The following is a 24,167-nucleotide window of genomic DNA, read 5'->3' as shown; positions in this document are numbered from 1 at the left end:
GGTGGAAGAGGATCGGAGGGCCCGTGTGGGTTCATACCACTTGAATTTGGCCTGCAGGGGCTTGGGACCCAAACCATGTGCAGCCTTGAAAACGGTACACAGAGATTTGAACCGGATCCTCTGCTGAATCGGTAACCAGTGCAGCTCGGCCAGAGCAAGAGTGGTGGAAGAACGACGTCCTCGAGAAAGCACCATCTTTGCAGCTGCCGCCTGGATGCTCTGAAGCCTGGAAATCAGATAAGCAGGAGATTCCAGTAGCAGAGCATTGCAGTAATCCAGGCGGCTAAGGATGATGCTTCTGACCACGGTTGCTCCGGTATGTGCTGGTAGTAAGGGCAGCAGCTTACGAAGGCCACGTATTAATGTGAAGCAGCTGCTCACCTGTCTGTTAACGTTGGACTCAAGACTCAGTTTGTCATTGAAGTTAACCCCCAGGTTCCGTACAGTTGTTACTGGTGCCAATGGCTCACCTGAGTCCAGAGGCCAGAAGTCGGTGGGCAGGTTTCTAGCTATTCTTCCCACTTTACATTGCATTATCTCAGTTTTGCTGCTATTAAACTGTAGTGAGTTTCTTTTTAGCCAGGTTGCCATTTTCCTTATGCAGGTATGGAAGGTCTCAGGGGATTCTGCATGGGCACCGTCAAGGGAGATCATCAGCTGCGTGTCATCCGCATAGTTGATCACGCTAATGCCGTGGGCCTTGATGATGGTCATCAGGGGCTGCATATATACGTTGAAAAGGATTGGGCTAATCGCAGACCCCTGAGGAACCCCATGTGGAACCATAGCAAACTCTGACTGATACGGGGGTAGTGCCACTGCCTGCCATCTGTCTGACAGGTAAGAACGGAACCACTCAAGTGCCATCCCCTCTACTTCAGCAGTTTCCAACCGAGTCAGCAGGATGTCGTGGCTCACCGAATCGAATGCGGCGGACAGGTCCAGCAGAATCAAAATTGCTGACTCTCCCCTGTCCGCCCTCATTCTTAGGTCATCCAGGACCATCAGTAAGGCTGACTCGGTTCCGTGGGCTGGTCGGAATCCGAATTGCTCCTCCTCAAGGATGTTATTGGTTTCCAGGAAGAGGGACAATGAACTGCTGGCCATCCGTTCCAAGATCTTTACTGGATACGGCAGGAGGGAGATGGGTCGGTAGTTCTTGTGGCAGCTGGGGTCAAGATTAGATTTCTTTAACAGGGGAGTGACCACTGCCTGCTTCCACTCCCTCGGCACCGTGCCTGTGCGGAAGGATTGTGCACATAGTTGGTGCAATACAGGAAAGAATTCATCCCCCAGATCTTTCACTATTTTGTGAGGTAGAGGATCCAAAGGGGAGCCAGATGTTACTTTAAGGGCTAATTGTCTAAACTCTTGTTCTGCGGGGATAACGAAAGTGTCCAGGGTAGCCCCTGGTGCCATGCGTTCTTCTATTTCCTCATCCTTCTCATCATTCTCCATTTCGCTTTGGTGCTGCACTGTGGCGGAGGCGGGGTCCTCCATACTTTCAATAAGTGTGGAAATTTTTTCCTGAAAGAAGGAGGCCAGATAATAAAGCAAAGGATTATAAGCAATTGCGTGATGCTCTCTTTCTCCTCCCTCAGGTGGCTGACTTAATTAGACATGTGATTAAACTGCGAGCTGATGCATTCTGTTTGCGAGAGGAGAACAAGGCAGCTGCTGCAGCTGCACAAACACTTCAGACCCTCATGCCGCACGCCAACACTTCAGGGACAGATAAGAATGTTGTAATTCATGAAAGACCCATGCGGGAAGCCGCACCTTTGTATGTCCCTCCTAGGGGTACGGGAACAGATGATAATAAAAATTCTGTGGATGCAAAGGGATATTTTATTTATAATTGGGTTTACACTCCTTGGAGTAGAGCAGATGTCATGGCTCTTTAAGCTGCTTTGCATGGCCCGCGGAAAAATCCAGCCCCTTTTTATGAAGAAGTTGAAGGAGCTATTAGTTATTGTACTATGACTTTGTCTGATATTGATATGTTTTTTGGGTTTATATTACCCCCTGATATGTGGAGATCCATTCGTAAAGTCGTTGATCATGCAACTTTTGAGGATGTTTGAAAAGAACTAGAAAGGATTGATGCAGAAAGGGAACCCGCACAGAAACCAGAGCAAGAAATTTCAGACCTTCCAAAAGCTATACTAAATAATTGAAAAACTCTCATTCCTCCTAAAAAGATAGATTGGAGTGTGATAGCATCCTGCAAGCAAAAGGCAGATGAATCGGTCTCTGATATTTTCACACGTTTTGAGGAGGCGTTCCACGACTTTAATGGCCAGTCATTGACAGATGACACGGGCTGGCATCTATTTGTCGATAAATTTGTCGCGAACATGTCGCCTAAAAGCCAGCGAAAGTTCATGGACTACAGCTTCCCCAGTCTCTTTTGATTATGGCCCAGTATTATGAACGTCAGGAATTAGAAGCTATGAGCAATGAGGATAAAAAGAATAAGGAGCTGAAAACAAAGATTATGATTGCTCAGGTTTATGGCCCATTTTATAGAAATAGTGGTCGAGGCGGACATGCAATGTATCACCCAGGAACACCCTTTTTTTCCCGAGCTACTTTGTCTTCTGATCTGTGTGCTTACGGCAGGGAGACTGGACATTGGGCTTTTGAATGTCCTTGTTCGCGCACTCAGCAGTATCAGCGTGGTTGGGGACAAAGGAGAGGCCGCCCGGGCTATCCAGGATCTAGGGGAAGTATGGGTGATCGTGCTACATTTGAGACTGTTGGGCATCCTCTGAATTCTTCTAACACATTTAATAGCGGCAATCAGTATCCAATATCTGATTATGTGGATTCGAATTTGAAGGACTCAGCTTATGCATAGGAATGCCTAGGATGGGGTAAGGAATCAGTTGCAGTCCCAGTAGATCAGAAGGGTCCCTATGACCAAGCACATGTTTTAGGTTCTACTGATCGGTTTCTGGTTGATACAGGAGCTAATCATAGCGCCTTGTCTAAACAATTGGTTCTAAGTGCTCCCGTGTCTAGCTTAACCATTACACCAATAGGTTTCGATGGGACACCTTCCCTTAGCCCACTGTCACAACTACTTGCGTTCCATGTTGATAAATTTAGTGCACCATGTCCATTTTTGCTTTCCCCTAACACACCAGACAATATTGTGGGTCTTGATATGCTAAAGGTTTTTAGGGCTACAATACGCTGTTCCCCAGAATGTGTGCATGTTATTTTGAATGATAACTATCTGTTGACTGAGAAGTCCTGTCTCATTGGAGAGGATATTGCTTTGGCTTCACTTCCTAGTACTTTTTGGGCTACGTCAGACACTGATGTGGGCAAATGGTAATTCCACCAGTGCATATTTATGTAAAGGAGGGAGCTTCATTGCCATGATTGCCTCAATACAAAATTTCTTGAGAAGGTGAAGAGGCACTTGTACACATTGTTCATGATCTGATTGAAGTGAGGGTAGTGGAAGAAGTCCCTTACAATATTTGCAATAGCCTTATACTTCCTATTTTGAAGAAAGATACTGATACTAAAATCTACAGGTTTATCATTGATTTACGAGAAGTTAACAAGATTGAGGTGCCACAATACCCGGTAGTCTCTGACATTACGACACTCCTTACCATGGTTCCTCCGACTGCTGCTACCTTTACTGTGATTGATTTGAAGAATGCTTTCTTCTCAATTCCTATTCATCCTGACAGCCGATATTTGTTCGGCTTCACTTTGAATAACCGATCCTTTAGAATCTGTAGTGTTCCCCAAGGCCATACTGAGAGTCCTAGTATTTACATCCAAGCATTGAAAAGACAACTTGATTCTTTTCCTGTGCCTACTGGGGTGGCTCTCATACAATATGTCGATGACATCTTGCTGGCAACTGATACGCCTGAACAGTGTGAAGAAGGAACGCTGTCATTGCTTTCATTTCTTGCATCACACCATCATAAGGTTTTCATGGAAAAAAAATTAATATTGTAGACAGAAGGTTACTAATTTAGGTCACCTTCTGTCTAAGGAGGGTCGTGCACTTACACCAGATCGCCTTCAAGCTGTCTTAGACACACCAGGGCTCCGTACTCAGAAAGATGTCCGTGCATTCATTGGACGTACTTCTTTTTGTGGGCAATACATTTTAGGCTTCCCACACATTGTTAAACCTTTGTTGGCTCTTCTGACTAAAGGTACTCCAATGCCCCTTCCATGGACGAATGAATGCCAGAATGCTTTCCACCAGTTGCGTCAAGCTCTTTGCTCTGCACCAGTAACTCCAGATTACACTAAGATTTTTACACTCTATGTACGCGAGAGAGATGGGTGTGCACTTTCAGTTTTAGTACAGACACACTGTGACAAGCAAAGTCCTTGTGCATATTTTTCAGCTGTTCTTGATTCAGTTGCTCGTGCATTGCCTGGGTGTTTCCGTTCTGTCGCAGCGGAAGCTGTGTCTATACGTCAGAATGAAGGGATAGTCTTGTCACACAGACTGTTGGTGTTAGTACCCCATGCAGTTGATGCCCTTTTGAACCATACTAAAACACAGCATTTAACTAGTGTTAGGTTGACAGGATACAAATTTACACTTTTGGCCCCTCATATGACTTTGAAAAGATGTTCAACCCTGAATCCAGCTACTTTGATGCCATACCCAGCGACTCAGTCTCAGTCACAAGAGCCTCATGATTGTATATTCCTTAATGAGGAACAAAGGGTTGTGTCGACTTGCAAGATATGCCCCTTTCAACTGTTGATGGGGAACTGTGGGTTGATGGGTCCTGTTTGAAATTACCAGATGGCGCGATATCAGCTGCATATGTAATTATTACACTTCAGACAGTAGTTGAGACAGCTCGTATTCCACAGAAGTCAGCCCAGGCAGCTGAGCTAATAGCTTTGACACGAGCGTGCAAACTTAGTACCAACTTGTCTGTGAACATTTATACTGATAGTCGCTATGCTTTCAGAGTGGCTCATGATTTTGGGTTACTCTGGAAGGAAAGAGGCTTTTTTACATCCCATTGGATGCAAATAATGCATAGAGAATTGGTACATAATCTTCTGACTGCCTTGACATACCCGAAGGAAATAGCAATTGTTAAATGTAGCACACACAAGAAAGTAACTGATAAAATAGGACAAGGCAATGCCTTCGCAGATTACACAGCCCGTGAAACTGCAATGCAGCAAAGCACCACATCCATGTACATAGTGAAGTCACAGGCTGAACGTTGACATGATGTTAGACATACAGAGATTTGCTTCTGCTGAGGAACTTGAGCAATGGTCTAAAGAGGGAACATTGGATGATGATGGCTGTTGGCGAAATAAAGACATGACTAGATGGAAGCTGCCCACAGCCTATTTACACGCTATGATTCATATGGCACATGGGTAGGCACATGTTAGAGCTTCCCCGATAATGAAATTGCTTGTGCAAGTTTGGGAGCATCCAGAAATTGCCGGCACAGATAAAAAGACAGTGCAGTCCTGCTTGATTTGTCTCCAGTACAATCCTGGTAAGGGACACAAACTCCTACAGGAGGGTTTGCTACACCAGCTGCACATTTTGCAGTTTTGCAAATGAATTAGATCCAACCTGAACGCTGTAACAATCTGAAGTATGTTCTAGTAGTGGTATGTGCCTTCAGTAAGTGGATAGAGGCGTACCCTATGAAGGATAATACAGCTCTTACTACAGCAAAGGTGCTTCTGATTGAAATCTTCCCCAGATTCGGTGTTTGCAAACTTTTATGGAGTCATAACAGACCCCATTTTATTGGACAAGTTGTTGAGTATGTCCTGAAAGGATTAGAGATTAAGCAGAAGTTTCATGCTGCCTTCCATCCACAATCAGCAGGGCTAGTGGAGAGATAACAATGCTACTCTCAAGCTGAAGCTAGCTAAAATCCAGGCTTCCACATCCTTGAAATAGCCTGATGCACTACCCTTGGCCTTGATGTCCATTAGATCAGTGCCACAGTCACAATCTGGTCTTACACCATACGAGCTGGAAGGCCCATGAATATATGGGGAATTCCTGAGCCACACCACATACATGATGTACCATGTGTTTTGATGAGTGACTACCTATCACAGTTGACTGACAGTTTGATTTCTATCCATCAACAGGTTCGAAAAGCTCTTCCTGACAGGTCTGCTGGTGAGAGCCATGGTCTCCGGCCCGGGGACCATGTAATGGTCCGGTTCATCCAGAGGTCGAGCAGCTTGGAGCCTAGGTGGCGCGGCCCAGAGCAAGTACTCCTTGCAACGACAACTGTGGTTCAAGTGATGAACAGGAGGAACTGGGTGCATTCTACTCACAGCAAGAAGGTACCGTCTACCCTGGTGGAACCTGCTGTCCTGATCGACCATCGAGACATCCTGGATATGGAGAAAGGCCAAGTCATATCACCTGAAGATCCTGCGGAAGTCTTCCCGGACCAAACAATTCCTGGTTTATCCCGATACCCACTGCGGACCAGGAAAGAAACTTCATTGTTGAAAAAGACTGGTTGAGCAACAGGTCTGGGATTAGTGAGAGACTGAACTGAAGGGGGGAGGGTCTTTTGGGGTAGTGGCACCCTTCTTAACCCTCAGTGAAGAAACCCAGAACTTTAGAGTTCCAACGATTTACTTTGACAACGAGATGAACATGCCTAAGGAGAAAACATCAACTGCTGCAAAGATCTGTGATAAGAAGATAATGTGCATTGTTGGGTTTATTGTCACTGTAGTTGCTATGGCAGTGATAACTTGGGTTGTAGAGGAAGTGGCTCCTGCTTGACAAGTTCTGACTGCCACTACTCTGGCACCCATTGAACATCAGTATTTTACTCTCCCTTAACATGAGCAGAAGCATAGACAATCTTATCTGAACAACACATTCATCCAGATGTTGCACCACACGCACAATGCTACGAACCTTACTGAATGTTGGGTGTGTGGAATGATGCCCGCTCATCAGAAAAAGGGAGGAACACCTTTCATTCCTCTTCCCTTTTCCCACAATGGCTGTTATCAAGCTTGGTTTGCACTTCTATTGGCTTCTCAAGTGGCTAATATTACTGATATGGGTGTGGGGAGTATAAACGACTATCTCAACAAAGTGTGTTACCCTGATGAAGAAGGTGATCCACAATCTAAAGGGACTAAATGGGAGTGGGAGGAGTACCGACCAGGCAAATGCTTCTACACATTATATTTACCCAAATGCTCGAACTACCAAGGGTAATTTGTTTTAGCTGTCACTAGAGCCCGAGCACATTTGTGTGTGAGCAGTGTTTGGAAAATTCCAGTAGGAAGAAGCGAATGTACTCAGGTTTTGACCATTGAGGGTAGCAACAATAGCAGCTTTACGTCTTCCCATAATACATACTTCATCTGTGAGAATAAGGGATACTACCATCTACCTGTTGGATAACCTGGAGTCTGTTATGTGTCCTTTTTACTACGTCCTGTGTTTCTGGCACCTGCATCATATCACAAGGACTATCGATTATTTGATGACATTTCTAAGAACAGATACAAGAGAACAATAAGTAATGATGAGGTGGACCACACTGACACCGCATTACAGCAATACGTTGATTTTAATTTGGGACTGTTCTTCTTTGTTGGTGCTGCTTTGAACAGTATGAAAATCAGATGTTCAACTCGTGCCATAGAAGCTGTGACCAACCAGACAGCTATGGCACTTGGAAACATCACAGAGGAACTGCAAATTGCGAGGATTGTGGTGCTCCAAAATCATATGGTTTTGATTTTGGCTGATGGAGGTGGTGCATGTCGCATCATCGGAAGTAGCTGCTGTGTGTACATACCGAATTGATGCAAATCGATGTACATGACGTATATTTAGACTCCTCTAGAAGCCTAATGCTAAAAGGGTCATCTATGGAAATTTGGCAGAGATCGATGTTAGCATTTAGCTGAAGCCATCTTGTTTCCGGCAGCCATTTTGACTGCCATGTGCTCTTTCCTTCTTCTCTGTCGTTTGCCCTTGTGCCTTGCTCAAAGAACAGGCTATACTTAGCCTCTGCTACTCTGCACATGTGCAGAGAAGTTTGTAGCTGCCCATGCACCTGTTTAGGTTTGTTACTGTCAGGATGTTTCTACTAAAGTCAGCAACTGTTGGCTCCTCCTTCTTTGTTGACTGTGCATTTCTGTATGACCATTTATGTATGTAACTTTCCTATGTGTGCTTGTACCACCTTCTTTTGAGCCCCTGTGTGGGTATAAAAGACCCATTGTTCTTCTACTCCTTGTGCTACTTCATACTTTACTGAAGGGTATTGTGTGAATGTAGTTCCACCTCGTGAGGTTTAATAAATGATCTCTTTGATATTTCCGTTTCCGTGCCAACTTCTATTTACTGGTCTGACGACTTGTGTGCAGAGAAGGGCGAACCCCTAGCACTGGTAGGCCTTTCTGAGGTCCCCCTCCACAACCACAGGAGAGCGTTCCAGGTGACGGTTGAATGCTTGCATAAAGGCCTTCAGAGGCTTTAGTCAGGAAAAAGGTAACTTTTTACAAGTACCTGTTGCTTAGTAGTTAGATGCTTAATAGTTAGGCAAAGCTTGTTTTTACCATTAAATTGGATTTTAAATAACTATAAAAACTAGTCCTTCAATTATTTTTCTACCTGCTACCAATCTGAATTTAGCATTTATTAAATGTAACAATGTAGCCTAGTGTTTCCATATGGCAAATCTACAGTGGAAATAGCTTATTGTGATATTTTACTGTAAGGACATGTTTAACCTTAACTTCTAGATGCCCTACTTTTAAATACCCTGCATCCTGCATGCATTCACATTAATGCTTACTTAGGAGTGACCAATTCATGTTTTAAAGGAAGGTTTAGGCCTGTCTAAAGGTGTTAACTTGACAGGTCTCTCATCTGCAGCATACACATGTGTGAACAGGAACGTGCACATGGGTTCATATGTAACCATCTCAGTGCCTCTTATCCTACCAGCACTCCAGCGGCCTTATCCTAAACAGCAGGCACTAACAGTAAATACACTAAGGGCCAGATGTAGGTAGAATAGATTTACCGATTCTTACTTACCGAAAATTACCGAATGTTACCGATTCGGTAATTAAGAATCGGTAAATCTGAGGGGTGGATATGTAGGTATTCCAGATGTGCTGGATTACCGAATCGGAACAATTCGGTATTTACCGATTCGGTAAATACCGAATCGGTAATGCCCATTCATTCCTATGGGCTTTGAATACCGATTTTCACAAGGGTGCAGGGGGTGTCACTTTGACACCCTCTGCCCCCCCCCAAAACAGGCTCGGGTGCCATGTGGCAGGCATACACGCCCTAAGGGCAGGTCTGCCTGTCATATGGCATAGGTGTGCATGCACACATGTGCATGCACACCGGAATCGGTATTTTACCATCAAATTGGATTTAATGGTAGAATACCGATTCGGTAAGGCTTTTGGGACTCAGAAGAGTCCCACCTACATCTCAGATTTACCGAATCGGTAAAAATACCGATTCGGTATTTTACAGAATCGGTAAATTTACCGAATCGGTAAATTTACTGAATCTGTAAAAAATTGCCCCTTCATACCGAAAACCCATTTACCGGTCAGTAACGGCCGAAATCGGCTGTTACCGGTCGGTAAATGGCCTGAAACGGCCACCTACATCTGGCCCTAAGTCACTTACCATGACATTACTGTGACTGAGACACAGGCAATGGGACTCACTCACAGTAAATGTCCAAATATTGTGTGATCAAAAGTAAAAATCCTGGCAGACTTAATAGGCGGATCCCATTAGTAATGGCCAAAAACTATTGGCTTGGCCAATACTTGTTATGTGTTATTTGAGTATTTTATTCCTTATGATAGATAGTCACAGTCACCGTCCCTCATCCATCTTTTAAAGAACTATTCTGTTGCTTTTTCTCACTCATATTAAAGGCATTCTCTAATTGCTCACACGAAGGAAAATGTGGAATCTTTACAATGAAAACAAAGACATCCATCTACAGCTTATCATTTGCTGAGAAAACACATGAAGTGGTATAATGAAAGTAAAACATTCAAACCCGGCTGTTGGTAGATTGCTTGGCAACATGCACCTAGAAGCCAGCTTCTTGTAATGAACTCCAGCAGTTCTGTAAATAAACATTTCGAATAAATACCTCCTTTTCGACTTATGGTTATGATCTTTCCTAAATAAAGTTCAGAAAATGGGAGATGTTTAACCGGCAGTTTATTTTCTTCAATGCTTATTTTTACCGCATCCTCTGTTAGTTCTGGGCATACTTCATACTCAACTCGACTGTAACAAATTATTACAGTGGAGTAATGAGGCAATTTTCGCAGTACTTATGGTTAGTGATGTCACAAACAAACTACACAGGAAAACTGTATCTATGTTTAAACAGTTATCGCAGGCGTGTTGTTAATATCAATAAAACCCGATTCAATCAAAGACCCTCATTGACTGAGAAACACCACTGCAAGAAAATAGATCCTCAAACAAATACAGATATTAGCATTTACCCGCCTCCTTAGCATTATCTTCCTATCAATAGTTGTGTGTGTCATAAAAGAGGCGGAAGTATTTCTCTGCATAATTTTCTATTTATTGAAATGAACATTTGAAGACTACAATGAGTGTCGAACTCGTGAAAGGGACTGCCTGTTGATTTTTAGTTTTCCTAATGGATATTTGTGCTTGCAAACTTATCTCTGGTTTAGCTGGTAAATATCTGCTGCTATTCAAACTGTTGTAGCTGATCGAGAAATTAAAATGCAAATGATTGAAATGAATTATTGGGCCGCAAATCAATCAGTTATGAGTGATCAGGTGTGTAGAGAGTTTGTTTACCTGATTTTTCGCCAGTGACACTAAAGCAGTATTCTTAGAGATTGATTGTGTTCCTTATTTCAATCCACTATCCTTCACAATAATCTTGCAGTACTTATTTCGGTAATGAGACTGCGCATTCATTAATCTCAGACATCTAAATTACACCACAGATGGCAAGCAATGTACAGAGCTATTTCGGGTGTATTTGTAAACATTGTAACTGATAGGTCATCTGGCCTGCAGGAGAAAATTTGCTGCATTTGATGGGAGAAATCGGCCAAAACTATCAGTATCCGAATCTTCCCCTTGTTTTGGCTTTCATTTATTAACAACAGAGAGCTGCAATGACTACCATCAGTGTTACACCACTGAAGTCATAGGGATTGCGAAAATCCAAGTGTCGCACCAGGAACAAGTTTAGCAAATGAGCCACGCCCATTCAGGATGAGAGTGGTGTGGGTGTCATATGTATCTCGCAGTTATTGTGGAGCACACTGCTGCATATATATTTCTGGAGCATGGCGTAGTAGCACACTGTCGTTTACGAACATCACATTTTTCATTGCATTTGCACTAAAATGGAAACAACATGCAGTCAGTTTTACTGATATAACTACAGCGCGCACACGATAAATCATAGAAATAATGTTTCAGCAAACATATATAATTTCTGCATAGCTAAGAAAAGTATCTTAACATTTTTGATCCTCTTAAAATCTTTGTATACACCACAAATCTGAATTACAAAACAAGTACCTCATTTGCTTTCCTAATGGGTGAACTATTTTGAAATGTGTGTAATTGATTTACAGGTATTTTAATTGTGTTGTGTGATTATATAAAAGTGACATTCTGCAGCCTTTCTTTTAATTCTCTCTGTACCCCAATATGATTGTGCCTTAGTTCACTTAAAACCCCCTTTCTCTTTACAGTGAGAGAAAGAAAAGTAAACACCAATATCCATGTTAAAAAAAGAAGCAATTTATCAGAAGGCATTCACATTTGACCTCTGTATTTGAACACACAAGAAATGCATGTAACAACATAAAAACAAAATGTAAAGCCATCTTTATTGCTCATTCAATTCTGAACTCCAGCATTGTTATTTAGGGGGTGCTGCAGCACCCCTATACCCTTTCTCCCAGCACCTATGAAGAATTCGCAAGCATAGAGAGAGACGCTGTTGAGTGACAGGTCACACAATTTCTAGATAACACAAAAACCTATAGATAGCTACTACTAAAACATAATACTTAGTGCTTTAATCACAATCCAACACTCACTCCTTAAAGGAAATGCTTTACAGAACTCTTATTTGAGGTCAGCAATGATGTCAACATACACTTCAAAGCTCAAGAATTAATGATCAAATGTGATCCTATTGTACCCTATTAAAATGAGTGTGTTTAAAATGAGTGTGTTCTGGTATCTATGGGTAGAAGGTGCACATGTGAGAGAAAGGGCTATATGGCTGTCCCACCATCAGCAAGAGTGAAGATTTCCTTGGAACCTGGATCCCTGCAGCAATCATTTTTTAGGTATGATTGCCGTATCACAACATAGAGGATAACCATAAAGTCATTAAGGACTGTCTCTGCCTGAAGATGAAAGGCATGGACATTAGATAAAAGAAAGTATGAGTGGTAAGTCACAGCGTAGCTGGCATTGTAAAACTTGAAGGGGGAGAGATGGCTTGAGTCAGAAAGATTGTGAGATTGTGTAAGAAAGGACTAAGAGTAAAGGATGTGTGGGAGGAATGATTAGGAGGAATTGGGAAGAAAGGGGTTCAAAACATGGTGAAGTAAGAAGGGGCACTATGCCGCAGATCAGACCTTTGCAGCGTGTGTCAGTTGCTTTCTTCTACCAAAGTCCTGCAATGCCTCCCAATCATCAGTTTCAAGGTGAATGCTAAGGCATGGATGCAGGTAAGTAAAAGACAATCTCTCCCCAGTGAACTCGAGGGCCCACATCACTTCTACCATTTCAGAATGAAGTGAGAGGGTTCATCATGTGATTGTGACATGGCCAGATAACAAGGAAGGATGGTAATCGAGCCCACCAGCACTAGGATGGTGGGAACACTTCAGGCCCCATAATCTGTAGCTAATAATGTCCCTGGGGATTTCACCAGCCTGCCACACATTTGAGGGAAACTAGGGGTCTAATTTGGGGACAGAGTACAGGAGAGCAGAGAGATCCTATGATCTCCATATTCTTAGGCAACTAGAGGGAATACAAACAACCTCTACTGAAAAGAATTCTCTTGTCAAAACTGCAAATGCTCTCACACAAAAAGGTGCTCAGAGGGACGTAAAGGAAAAAGAGGAAACCCTCGACTCTATATGGCAAAACAACAATGAATCCCATGGTAAGGGAACTAACCAGGTAAAAAGAAGACGCGCTAGCCCAGGCAGGGCATGCTGTGTGTTGTAAGCTCTGTTCTTAATCGTTCCTCAACTTTTTAAAGCATGTTAAAGCATTTTACTTCATTTTAAACATTTGAGTGTTTAGTTCCTCCGCATTTGCCGCGCTACTCACTTTCTCCTCTCGTCACCGGTCCTGCTCTCCTCCCCCGCACGCTCTCACATGGTCTAGCGACTGTGAGGGTGTCAGCTGCTGCACAACAGGGCTGATTGGCGGGAAGGAGCCAGGGGTCACAGGGGCACAAAAGTCGCACGCTGGAGCGGATGCGCGCAGCGGGCGTGCTGCTGGAGCGCCGAAGGCGCGCCTAAGGCAAGCCCATCTGCGCCCGGCCAGGCCCTGGCGAATTGCTGGCTTACACAAGCATCAAACTTAAGGCCAGATGTAGGAAGGTTATTACCGGTCGACCATTACCGACCGGTAATAGGCTTTTCTGATGTAGGGGCTGAAATTAACGATTCGGTAATTTACCAAATTGGTAATTTAAGGAGTCGGTAAATTACCGATTTCTTAAATTCCGATTCGGAACCCATACACAAATGAGGGGTGCAACATGGTGTCAAAGTGACACCCTGCCAGCTTTCAATGTTTTCCCCCTTTTACCGAATCAGTATTTACCGATTCGGTAATTGACATTCATTCCTATGGGCCTCCAGGCCCAAAGTTATGAATGGTAATTACCGAATTGGTAAATACCGATTCGGTAAATACCAAATCTTAACGATTCGATAATTTTTACTGAATGATTTGCTACATAGCATTTAACGATTCGAAAATACTGAATCGGTAAAATATGGTATATTCGAATCGGTAAATGCTATTTACCTACATCTGGCCCTTAGATCCTTTAATCACAAACCTTGCCCCTTAAAAACCGAGACAATAACGGCACTCAAGAGAGAAGGTCTCCTCATCCCTCAGAAGGGAGAGACACCCAAACCCAACCCAGCTCACATCCTGGGCCATCTTAATCCTAGCTGCACTGATACCCTGAAACTATCGATCCTGAATACATGCTCACTACAGAAACACGTCATTGAGATCCTCTCGCTCCTACAAGATGTGGCCCCAGAAATACTAGACCTGTCTGAAACGTGTCTGGACGATGACTCCGGCCCCACCATACTGGCCGCACTGCCCGATGGCTATGATGCCTTCTGGCATAACAGGCCAGCTGGAAAAAGAGGAGGTCTGGTAGCGTTCCTGTACAAAAAGCACCTGACCATGGAAAAAGTGTCTTGTGAATCTCTAGAAGGGGCAGACACTTTGACTATCAAGGTCTGTCACCACTCATCAAGTATAACTATCACCATTGTGTATCGCCCACCTAAATGCTCCCCACACTTTTTGTAGATCTCCTAACCGAATGTGTGTCTAATCTCCGCTCATGCTACCAACAACTCCTGGTGGTGGGAGACTTTAACTTCCACTGGGATCAACAATCCAAAGAGGCACAGGCCCGACAACTGGAGGAGACACTTACCAATCTTGGGTTTACCCAGCTAGTTACTACTCCCACGCATGAGCGAGGACATATCCTAGAGCTGGTCTGGTCCACCACCCCTCTTATAACACTAAAGGACATCACCCCATGTGCATGGTCTGACCACTACCGTATAAACCTGATACTTCCTTTCACTAAGCGCAATACTCGACCCCCTTCGGACTGGAAATATGTTCGTAATTGTGATGAGTGAAACTCAGCCATTTCCAGCCAGCTTCGTTCTGCCATCAATAAAATTGTCCCAGAAAGAAAAATAAAAACCGGCAATAAAGGCAGAGGTGCCCCGTGGTTCACGTAAGAACTCAGGGTCTTAAAACGTGCGCTCCGTCTCTACGAACGACAATGGTGCAAAAATTATTAACCCCAGGCCCTACCAGATAATAGAGTAAAAACCGCCGTCTACAAAAAAGCGCTCCTCTGTAGGAAGGCGGAATATTATGAAAACAGGATCCTAGTAGCAACCAATAAACAAAAAGAAATGTTTAAAATCTTGAAAGAATTAAGCCGAAAACAATCACTGTCAACACCATCCAACCAAGAACAATGCAACCACTTTTTATCATATTTCTCCAATAAAATCCAGGACATCCTGACTGAGTTTGACAATTCCCAATTTAAGCAACCATCCATGCTTACATTGGCCAATCAAGTTTCCACTGTATTTGGTACCTGCGTGGGCCTACTCAGGCTACTAAGGAGACTCTCCCCTATCTTCTCATTCTCCACCATGAGAACAGTTGTGACCGCCATGATCTTGGCCCTCCTTGACTATGCCAATTCGCTCTACATTGGATTGCCAGACACCCTAGTGGGCAAACTAGGTAGTTATGAATGATGCCGCCAGGTTCATTTTCAAAATACCCAGACACACGCAAGCATCACCCCTCCTTCAACGCCTCCACTGGCTGCCCAGAAAACAAAGTGCCAAATTTAAGGGCCTCTGTATCGTTCATAAGGCCATTCACGGCCAGGCACCCGTGTATATCAAACAGCGACTTGAGAAATACGTGCCAGGTCGCTCGCTAAGGTCCTCCATGGGGAGCCTCTTAAAAGGCCCATGCTTCAACTGCGTCACCAAAGGAGGACGAGCTACCCACTCTTTGGAACAGGCTGCTGAGCAAACTCCGTGTGGAAAGCCGCCTTCTTCCTTTCAGAAAACAACTAAAAACCATTCTCTTCACAGAAGCTTGGGCATAACTGTCTTCTAATTGCCTGGATCCGTCGCTGTTCTTCTTGTAGCGCTTAGAGACCTTCCGGTATTAAGCGCTCAACAAATCCTAATTAATAATCATAATAATAATAATCTGGTTCAGAAAACCGGGTGTACATATATAGTTAAAAAACAGCTTTATACGAGGTGCTTAACCATTATAGCTTAAAAATTTGGGGCCATATTATCAAGAACGAGCGATACATTATTGCCGCTTTTATCGGCAGGAAACTGCCGCTAAAGCGGCGAGAATGGGCTTGATAATATGGCCTTGTGAATTCCCATAGAAGCCCAGGTTAACACCAGAACCTGGGCTTCTAAGGGAATTCACAAGGCCATATTATCAAGCCCATTATTGCCGCTTTAGCTGCAGTTTCCTGCCTATAAAAGCGGCGATAATGTAACGCCCTTTCTTGATAATATGGCCCTTGGAGGTCCCTCACATGAGCAATCACCATAAGCCTGTTGGGTGACAATGCCAACTGGCTACTGCTTCTCATCATCAGCAGAGCTCTTTATTGCAGGGGAAATGACCAGGATTAAAAGCTGGGGATACATAACCCCAGACATAGCTTTGTGAAGCACAGGGAGAGGTGACACAATGTATGCACAGCCCTTCAGTGTCACCCTGCAATAAATTACGTCAGACCCTTAAATCAATCAAGTGCTCAAATTCACTTCAGACTAAAAATATGTCCTGGGAACTGTTCAGAAAAACTTAATAATTCAGAACCTGCACAAGGTTAAAAACAAGATCACATCTTCTGACCTCATGTTTCATTGACAAAAAAAGTTTGAAGCAATTTCATCCGGGGTAGAGGGCCAGTCTATCATCCATTTTATGCACTGTACCTAGGAATAGAGAAGTTAACAAATAGATATAAATAGTGGCCCAGACAAAAATCTCTTTTGTGGAAAAAATTGAGACCATTAATAATAAATAAATAATTACCAAGCCTCTGCCTGGTGAGCACATAACAGTGGGCATTGGTTTCAAAAGAAATGTGAGCTCACACTTTTGTTTGCCACCTGAAGTAGATCAAAATATTGGGGGAAATCCTCAAGAATGAACGATAAGCATCGCCCACCTAGGTAACACACTTTCACATAACGCCGTCTATCGTGGGAAACTAACGCTGTGTTAACGGCATATTCTTAACACTCTGGCAACAGGCAATAGTATCCCGATAACGTGTCAATTGTCCTGGTCCACGTTAAAATTACTGGGATGCTCATAAAAAAGGAAAACCGAACGTGAAAAAGTGTTGATGGGCCCAACAGCGATAAAAAAGCAGCCATAAGCAGTGCCAAGCTTGCTATTCCCACGTCAGGCGGGAAAAATCACCATAAAAGCTGCAAAACAAAATAAAACTATTGAGAAGAACCATGATGGAGGAAGCTGGAGCAACTACAGAGGCCATACAGAACCCCACAAACCCCCCTGGGGACCAACCAGGGACCTTGGGGAAGGAGAAGGGAAAGGAGAAGAAGAAGAAGAACCAGCGATTCGGTCCGCAGGAAAAAAAGATCCTGATTACGGAGGTGATAAAACACCACCAACAACTGTTCATCACCTCCACTGTGTCATTGGCAACTAAAAATGCAATACGGCAGTCCATCTTAGATGCAGTCGGAGTGAAGTGCCAAGAAGCGCTAGAATGATGTGAAGCGCAAAACCAATCCGAAACTCGCTAACAACCGGAAAGCAGCAATACAGACTGGAGGTGAGAGTCCAGTGCTACAGCAGGAGCTGGATGAGATGGAGGAAATGGTGTCCACAGTCATCAGTGAGGAGAAGGTGGTAGGATTTGGGGGACCGGACGCTGCTCAACATGATCTGACCCAACGGCAACAGGGTGAGTAACAACCAAGGACTGGGGGGGGGGAGATGGGCACAATGGCACACATGCATACTTAAGTATAGCACAGTGCACACCCACAATGACTGGATCGTGTACATGATCGCCTTGGCATACTGCAGCACACATAGAAACAGCAAGTAGGCCCCCGTCGAGAATGTGCCCAGAGGGGCCCTCCCCACACATCACTAATCTCACAAGAAACCCATGCACATGTGCTGAACCCAGCAAAGCTGCGGGTCCATGAGCCACACTGACAATGCAAGTGACACTGCATGGCGATTAGCATGGCTGCAGTCCAATTATCATGACATGGTGCATGCCAAGACACTGAGGTGGCTGAGTGTGGACCACATCCATAAAGGAGAAGGTCACACTCCACATCCACATGCACAAACAACCCCTGACGTCATCCTCCTTATTTCCATGTTGCTCATGTTGTGGTACTTGAGTCACAGGGTACGTCTCTGCATCAGGGTGGTTCATATTTGACCCCAAATGATACCCGAAACTTCATATCGGACCCCAAATGACACCTGAAACTTCATATTTGACCCCAAATGACACTCAAAATGTCATATTTGACCCCAAATGACACCCTGTTGTCTTATGATGGACACCAATGACAGCCTTCATGTCATGTTTTTGTATACATGTGATACACTAAGGAGTTGGATTACATACTACATTTGACACCCTGAAATGGCATTTCGAATATGTGACACCCTAAACAGCCTCTCTGTACAGAGGTGACATACCCTCCATCTTTTTTGTTATTCGTGAGACTGTTATCACTTAATGTTGCACTTACACTTGTCAGAGTGATCTGTTAATGCAGAGGACTGACATGCACACAGGGAATGTGTGTTGCAATGAACTTATTTGCACATGCTGTTCAAGTGGTCATTTTGTACTGTTCCGTGATTGCTAAGGACAGTCACAATGTGACTTGCTCATGTGAAGAAATTGTTAATGATTGTGTTCCTTTGGGCTATTCCTGCTGCAGCTGCAGTGGGGTGTGGTCCACCTGCCTCATCTTCCTCATCATTGTCTGGTGCACCTGGCACCGGGATCCATGGGACATTGGTGCGTACACTAATGTTGTGCAATGACCTTCTTGCACACTATTTCTGGGCTGTACAGGAGTCTTCCACCTGTGATGTCCAGGCACCTGAAACATGACTTTAACACGCCAAATGTGCGCTCAACAAAGCTCCTGGTATGTTTGTCGGCCACATTGTACTGCCTCTGTGCCAGGGTGTTCGGGGCTGGGAGGGGTGTCATCATCCACGGGCAGAGTGCATATCCTTGATCACCAGTGAGAGGTAAGTGAGATTAGTGTTAATTGGTGGTTCTGTATGCTGTGTTGGCAGACTGACAGGTTTTGTGGCATGTGATTTGTGTGACTTTAAGATTCATGTTTGCCATGTATTGCTTCTGGCAAATGTGTTGGATCAATGTGTATTATGTAGCCTCACAGCTGCACCTCCCTCCCCGAGCCTATATTCTTGTGTGCGCTGCGCAATTGCATCACTTGCCCTGCTACGGCACACCATTGTCATGGCTGTCTGCACATGTCCGCAAGCCTGACAACAACACTGTAATGTGGGCCGTTGAAGGTGTTTGTAGGCCTATGGTAAGGATATGGCGGACACAGAGACACACACACAGTAGTTAATTTGGTGGCCATTTCAGAAGTGAACCATGCACACATCCACAGGCTATATATTCACACTCCTACGCTTGACTGGTGTATGCTGACCAGCCCACTACGCTTACACTTAAATGGGTGGCGACATAGCTACATGTCCAAGGTCTTCCCCAGTGACTGAGATAACATGGTTGCGTCCACTGTCCACAACACTACAAACACCAGCAGTATATGTCCACAAGGACATGTTTGTGCTCTGCATACTCAAGACTGTCCAGCAAATCACCGCCACACTTGGCATTGTGTACATTCTTATTCATGGGTCCATTGCCTCATTCGCACATTCTTGGTTCCCGCCTCTCCCCACGTTCTGCAATTGTGTGGCAGAGGGACTAAGCCTTGGTGGATGGTTTGTCTACATGTCTGGCCCCTGTTACCACAATTACTTGTGTTGTAGTGTCTGGTAGGTGGGCACGTTGGTTGACATGTTGTATGGGATTTTGTTACGTGTGCATTCCCACAGTTGTGAGTTGTATGATTGTGGAGTTGAGGTATGTGATGTGTTCCGTTGGTACTTACCAATGAGTAATGCATTGCTATAGGTGCCATCCTGAAAGTGCTGGTTGATGATTGACTGTCAGAAGATGTAGGAATCATGCACACTGCCTGGGAAGTTGGCGACGACATTGGTGAACAGTCCCCGGTGGTCCACGATTGCCTGCACATTGATGGAATGTGTGTGCGTTCTGTTGCAGTAATTGTGTGCAGTGTTGGCAGGTGGCACAAGTAGGACATATGTGCAGTCAATTGCCCCCAACACGTGCGGAAAGTCAGCTATGGCATAGAAGCCTTGCTTGGTCTCTAGCTGTTCCTAGGCAGGTTTGGGGGAAGTGCAGGTCCTGGGGTATCAAGCTGATGATGGTATCCAAGACAGGTGTGAGGAACTTTGATAGGCCTTGCTGTGAGACTCCTCTGACACTGGCAGTTGTTGGTTGGAAGGTACCAGAGACCAACAAGTGCAGTACAGCCAGCAGCTTTGTCTGCAGAGGGATGTTGGTTGTCCGCTGTGTAGGTACTGTCAGCCTGTGGGCATTGTGGGTCAGTATACGGAGGATGTTTGTCCTTTTGATCCTGTAGTGGGCAATGACATCCTCTGGTGTTAAGTGTCTGGGGCTGGTGTATTTTTGGAAGGTCCGCTGTCTTGTTCTGCGCTTCCTCTGTGGTACTCCGAGGGGGGGGGGGATCCTGGGGGTGGTCTTGGGGGTGGTGGCGGTGGATGTTGTGGCCCTCTTGGGTTTCTGATCTGCATGATTAGTAGCTCCCTGGCCTCTGTTGGTCTTCAAGTGTGGCTCTGGGCTGGGCTCCTTTTATACTGCAGGTTTGTGTCCTACTTAAGACCAGAAAAAAGCAGGTCTTAAGTCCCTGCTACTAACATGCCTTATCCCCTGTTTTTGGCCCACATTGCCGATCTGGGAGAATATCACGAAGTGGTGTTATCATGAGTTTTTGGACGGGAACGCCTACTCTGCATATGATTAGCGTTAGATGTCGCTGTCAGGCATGGCGATGTTTTTAGCGTCAGCTATCGCAGGTAAACTGGCAATGCCGGCTGTTAGCACAGGTTTGTGAATAGGGCAATAAATCTATTGCCACATTCGTGGTGGAAAAGTGCAGCTAAATCGGCGATGTGTCCTTGAGAATATGCCCCTCTATCTATACAATTTAGCATGGAGAAACTGCTCATAATTACTCATTTGTTAATAGTCAATAATCAGCTGCAACAAACCACATGAAGAGAAAATTCCCGATGGAGGCCATGCATACTCTGATTTGTATTGTTTTGCGTGGCTTTCTAATTCTAAAAAAAATTTAAAAAGTTACGCAAAGCAGCACTTAGCACTGTCTGCATTACTTTGTCTCAGTAGGCATTACATAGGAAGTGCATGCATCCACCCATTGTTGTTATACAAAACCATGCTTACTAAGAGTTATAAACTTGGTTTTGTGCTGAAATGGTGTGCCTAACGTAGGCTGGCATAACAAGAAGAAATTCCCCTCGTTTTCTTCCTCTTTATATGTGTGCTGCATATGCAAAGAGAAAATACCCTCAACGGGTAGTTTTTGTGCAGATTGTTATTCCTTCTTGCACTAAAATATATACTGATAACAATGCTGGCACCTTTGTGTTATGGCACAAGAGTGCCTGAATTGGTGATAGTCAGTCACAAGTGCACTAGCACTAGGAGAGAACAGAACTGCACCATATCTTTGAAAATACAGCACAGTACTGCTCTCCTTTTCACGCAACACAGAATAACAACTTCACTTGCTGAGTTGTGTTGAGTGAAATGTTGGTAAATATGCCAATGGGTTTCATAGTGAACGGCAATACTAATTGGTACAGAGTGGCAAAGCAAATAGAGATGTATAATATTGGAACATTTCACTACTGCTCATTTCAGGGTCTTAACGGATCATGAATGTTTTAATTTAATGTTTTTGCTCAAAGTATTACATGTAAGTCATTTAAAATTTGGGGACGAATTTCAAAATGCCACAAAATGCAACACAACAAGACACCTTGCTCTGCTCTATTGAGTGACAGGGAGGGAGCAGGATTGCACCATATTTAACATTATATGGAGCATTCCTGTCCTCTCCTTGTGCTGATGCACTATGTGCTGCCTAACGCCAATTAAGGCACCATTGCACCATAGTGTAAGGATGACTGCATTACAAGCAGGATTGTTTTTGTGTCAGAAGGGATACCTTCCTGAACAATACAATCCTTTGAGGCTTTTTACTCAGAATTCAGAACATTTAGAAAGAGGAAAAAATGAAGAGAAATAAACATATTTCTCCATGTTACGTCTACCCTCGAAAGATGCATTCCCAGGTCTACCACCAATTCCTGGGTGGATGTTTGGGATTACACATGCTCCATTCCTAGAATGCCTACCAGGGCAGAGTAATGCAAGGCAGCAACTTGCGCTGTCTTGTGTTACTCCAGAGTCACCAAGCCATTCAGGGCCCGCAAGGTGGCCTTGTGTGTCTTATTAAATCTCAATCTATGTTTTGTGTTGCGGGCATCCCTTTGCGAGTGCAAGGGCGACGTAAAACCTGTGATAAATCTGTCCCTTAACGTTTCTTCAATTGTTATGTTTAAGGGGTTACTTGTTTTGTGTTGGTGGATATTTTGTGTTTTATTTTAAGAAGTTTTCATTTAACTCCTGGGTTTTGCCTAGTTCTGGATGTGGTTTTTTTTTATTTTAAAGGAAATGAGATTGGCTATATTTTTTTTTCTATTTTCCTGGAGTGGTTTTTACATTGTATTTTGTTTCAGATGGTTTCCAAAGAGTACTATTTTCACTGGTGAATATGAGTTTTTGCACTTTGCAGATTTGTATATTTTCGGTGGATTACACCAAGATTGTAGAAAACAGCAACAAAACTGTAAGTTAGATTACATTTTATTTTTAATGGGTGGGAAATGCTTATTGTTTTCAAAGTTGATTGTTTTATAATTATGGTTTGGTTTGTGTCAGGCATTTTATGAAACTTTACTAATTGGTTTTAGGTGTTGTGTTTTTAAGATGTGCTATCTGTTGGGTTTGCTGTATCCTAATTTATTGACAAATATTTATTTTTTATACTTCACAGTATTAATGGATGTTGTGCTTAATAAAATCTAAATGTTTGACTGTTTAGTAAAAAATATTCAATTAATACTAATTAATAAACACATTTTGTCTGTTTTTGTTTATTTACAGTTTTAATTTTAGTTTTACTTGGAATATTTGGAATTTTTAGAGAAATGTTCTTGCTATGGATTCTGGGAATCGTAGACCTTGAATGCTAGTAACGTTTTGTACTTTGCATTGTAGTATTTTATACATCTAGCAGTTTTTTTTTAAAGGAAAATGGGTTGCATTTAAAAAAAAAGAAAGAAACGTTTTAGTTTCATTTTTAGGTCTCGCACATGGCGACGTAGTTGCCAGCGAGACCTACTGTTACCGTCTTGCCTGCCAAGTAATACAGACCAGGGAACGCGCCGATTGGGGTCTGTGTACGCGCCCTTTGAACACGCGCATGTGCACATCTCCCTTCCGCCATCCCAAGCTCCACTTTCCGTTTTGTTATGCGCAGCATGCTCTGTCTTGTTTCATCACCGAGCTTTACTTGTTACACCTGATCTCCCCTCATTCTGGGCCTCGTAGTTACACTCCTTGTGCCCCTAATGTACCCTCCTCGCTTGGCCCCTGATCTATCTGTATTTTCTTTGCCCCGGCTCTACCCGCCTTCTTTGGCAGAGCTTCATTCTTGGCTCCTGGTCACCCCCCAATTTACTCTCCCCTAGCTCGTGCCTGCATCGCTCCTCAGAACCCTCTCCTCCTCCCCCTCAAGACTTCACCCTGAGCGCTCTCCTTGATCTCCCCCTTTGATCTCTCACGATTCCCAGTCGATTAATGACAGTGAAATGCCCAGTCTCCCCATCCCATGCCGCGGGCACCGCACTCACCAGGCTGCAGTCAGGGGGCCCCCGGGGGCACCCCGGGCTGGCTGCATGGCCCCCTTCCAGCTGCTCCTACTCTGGCCGCGCGCAGCTCCTTCTGCATTTCCAGGGGCCGGAGACACGTCACCACCAGTGTGCACGCCTACCGAGGGGCGGTGGGCCC

This window comes from Lissotriton helveticus, chromosome 4_1, assembly GCF_964261635.1.
Source record: "Lissotriton helveticus chromosome 4_1, aLisHel1.1, whole genome shotgun sequence".
Taxonomy (NCBI): Eukaryota; Metazoa; Chordata; class Amphibia; order Caudata; family Salamandridae; genus Lissotriton; species Lissotriton helveticus.
The sequence above is the reverse complement of the archived record's forward strand: the minus strand, read 5'-3'. Positions refer to the sequence as shown.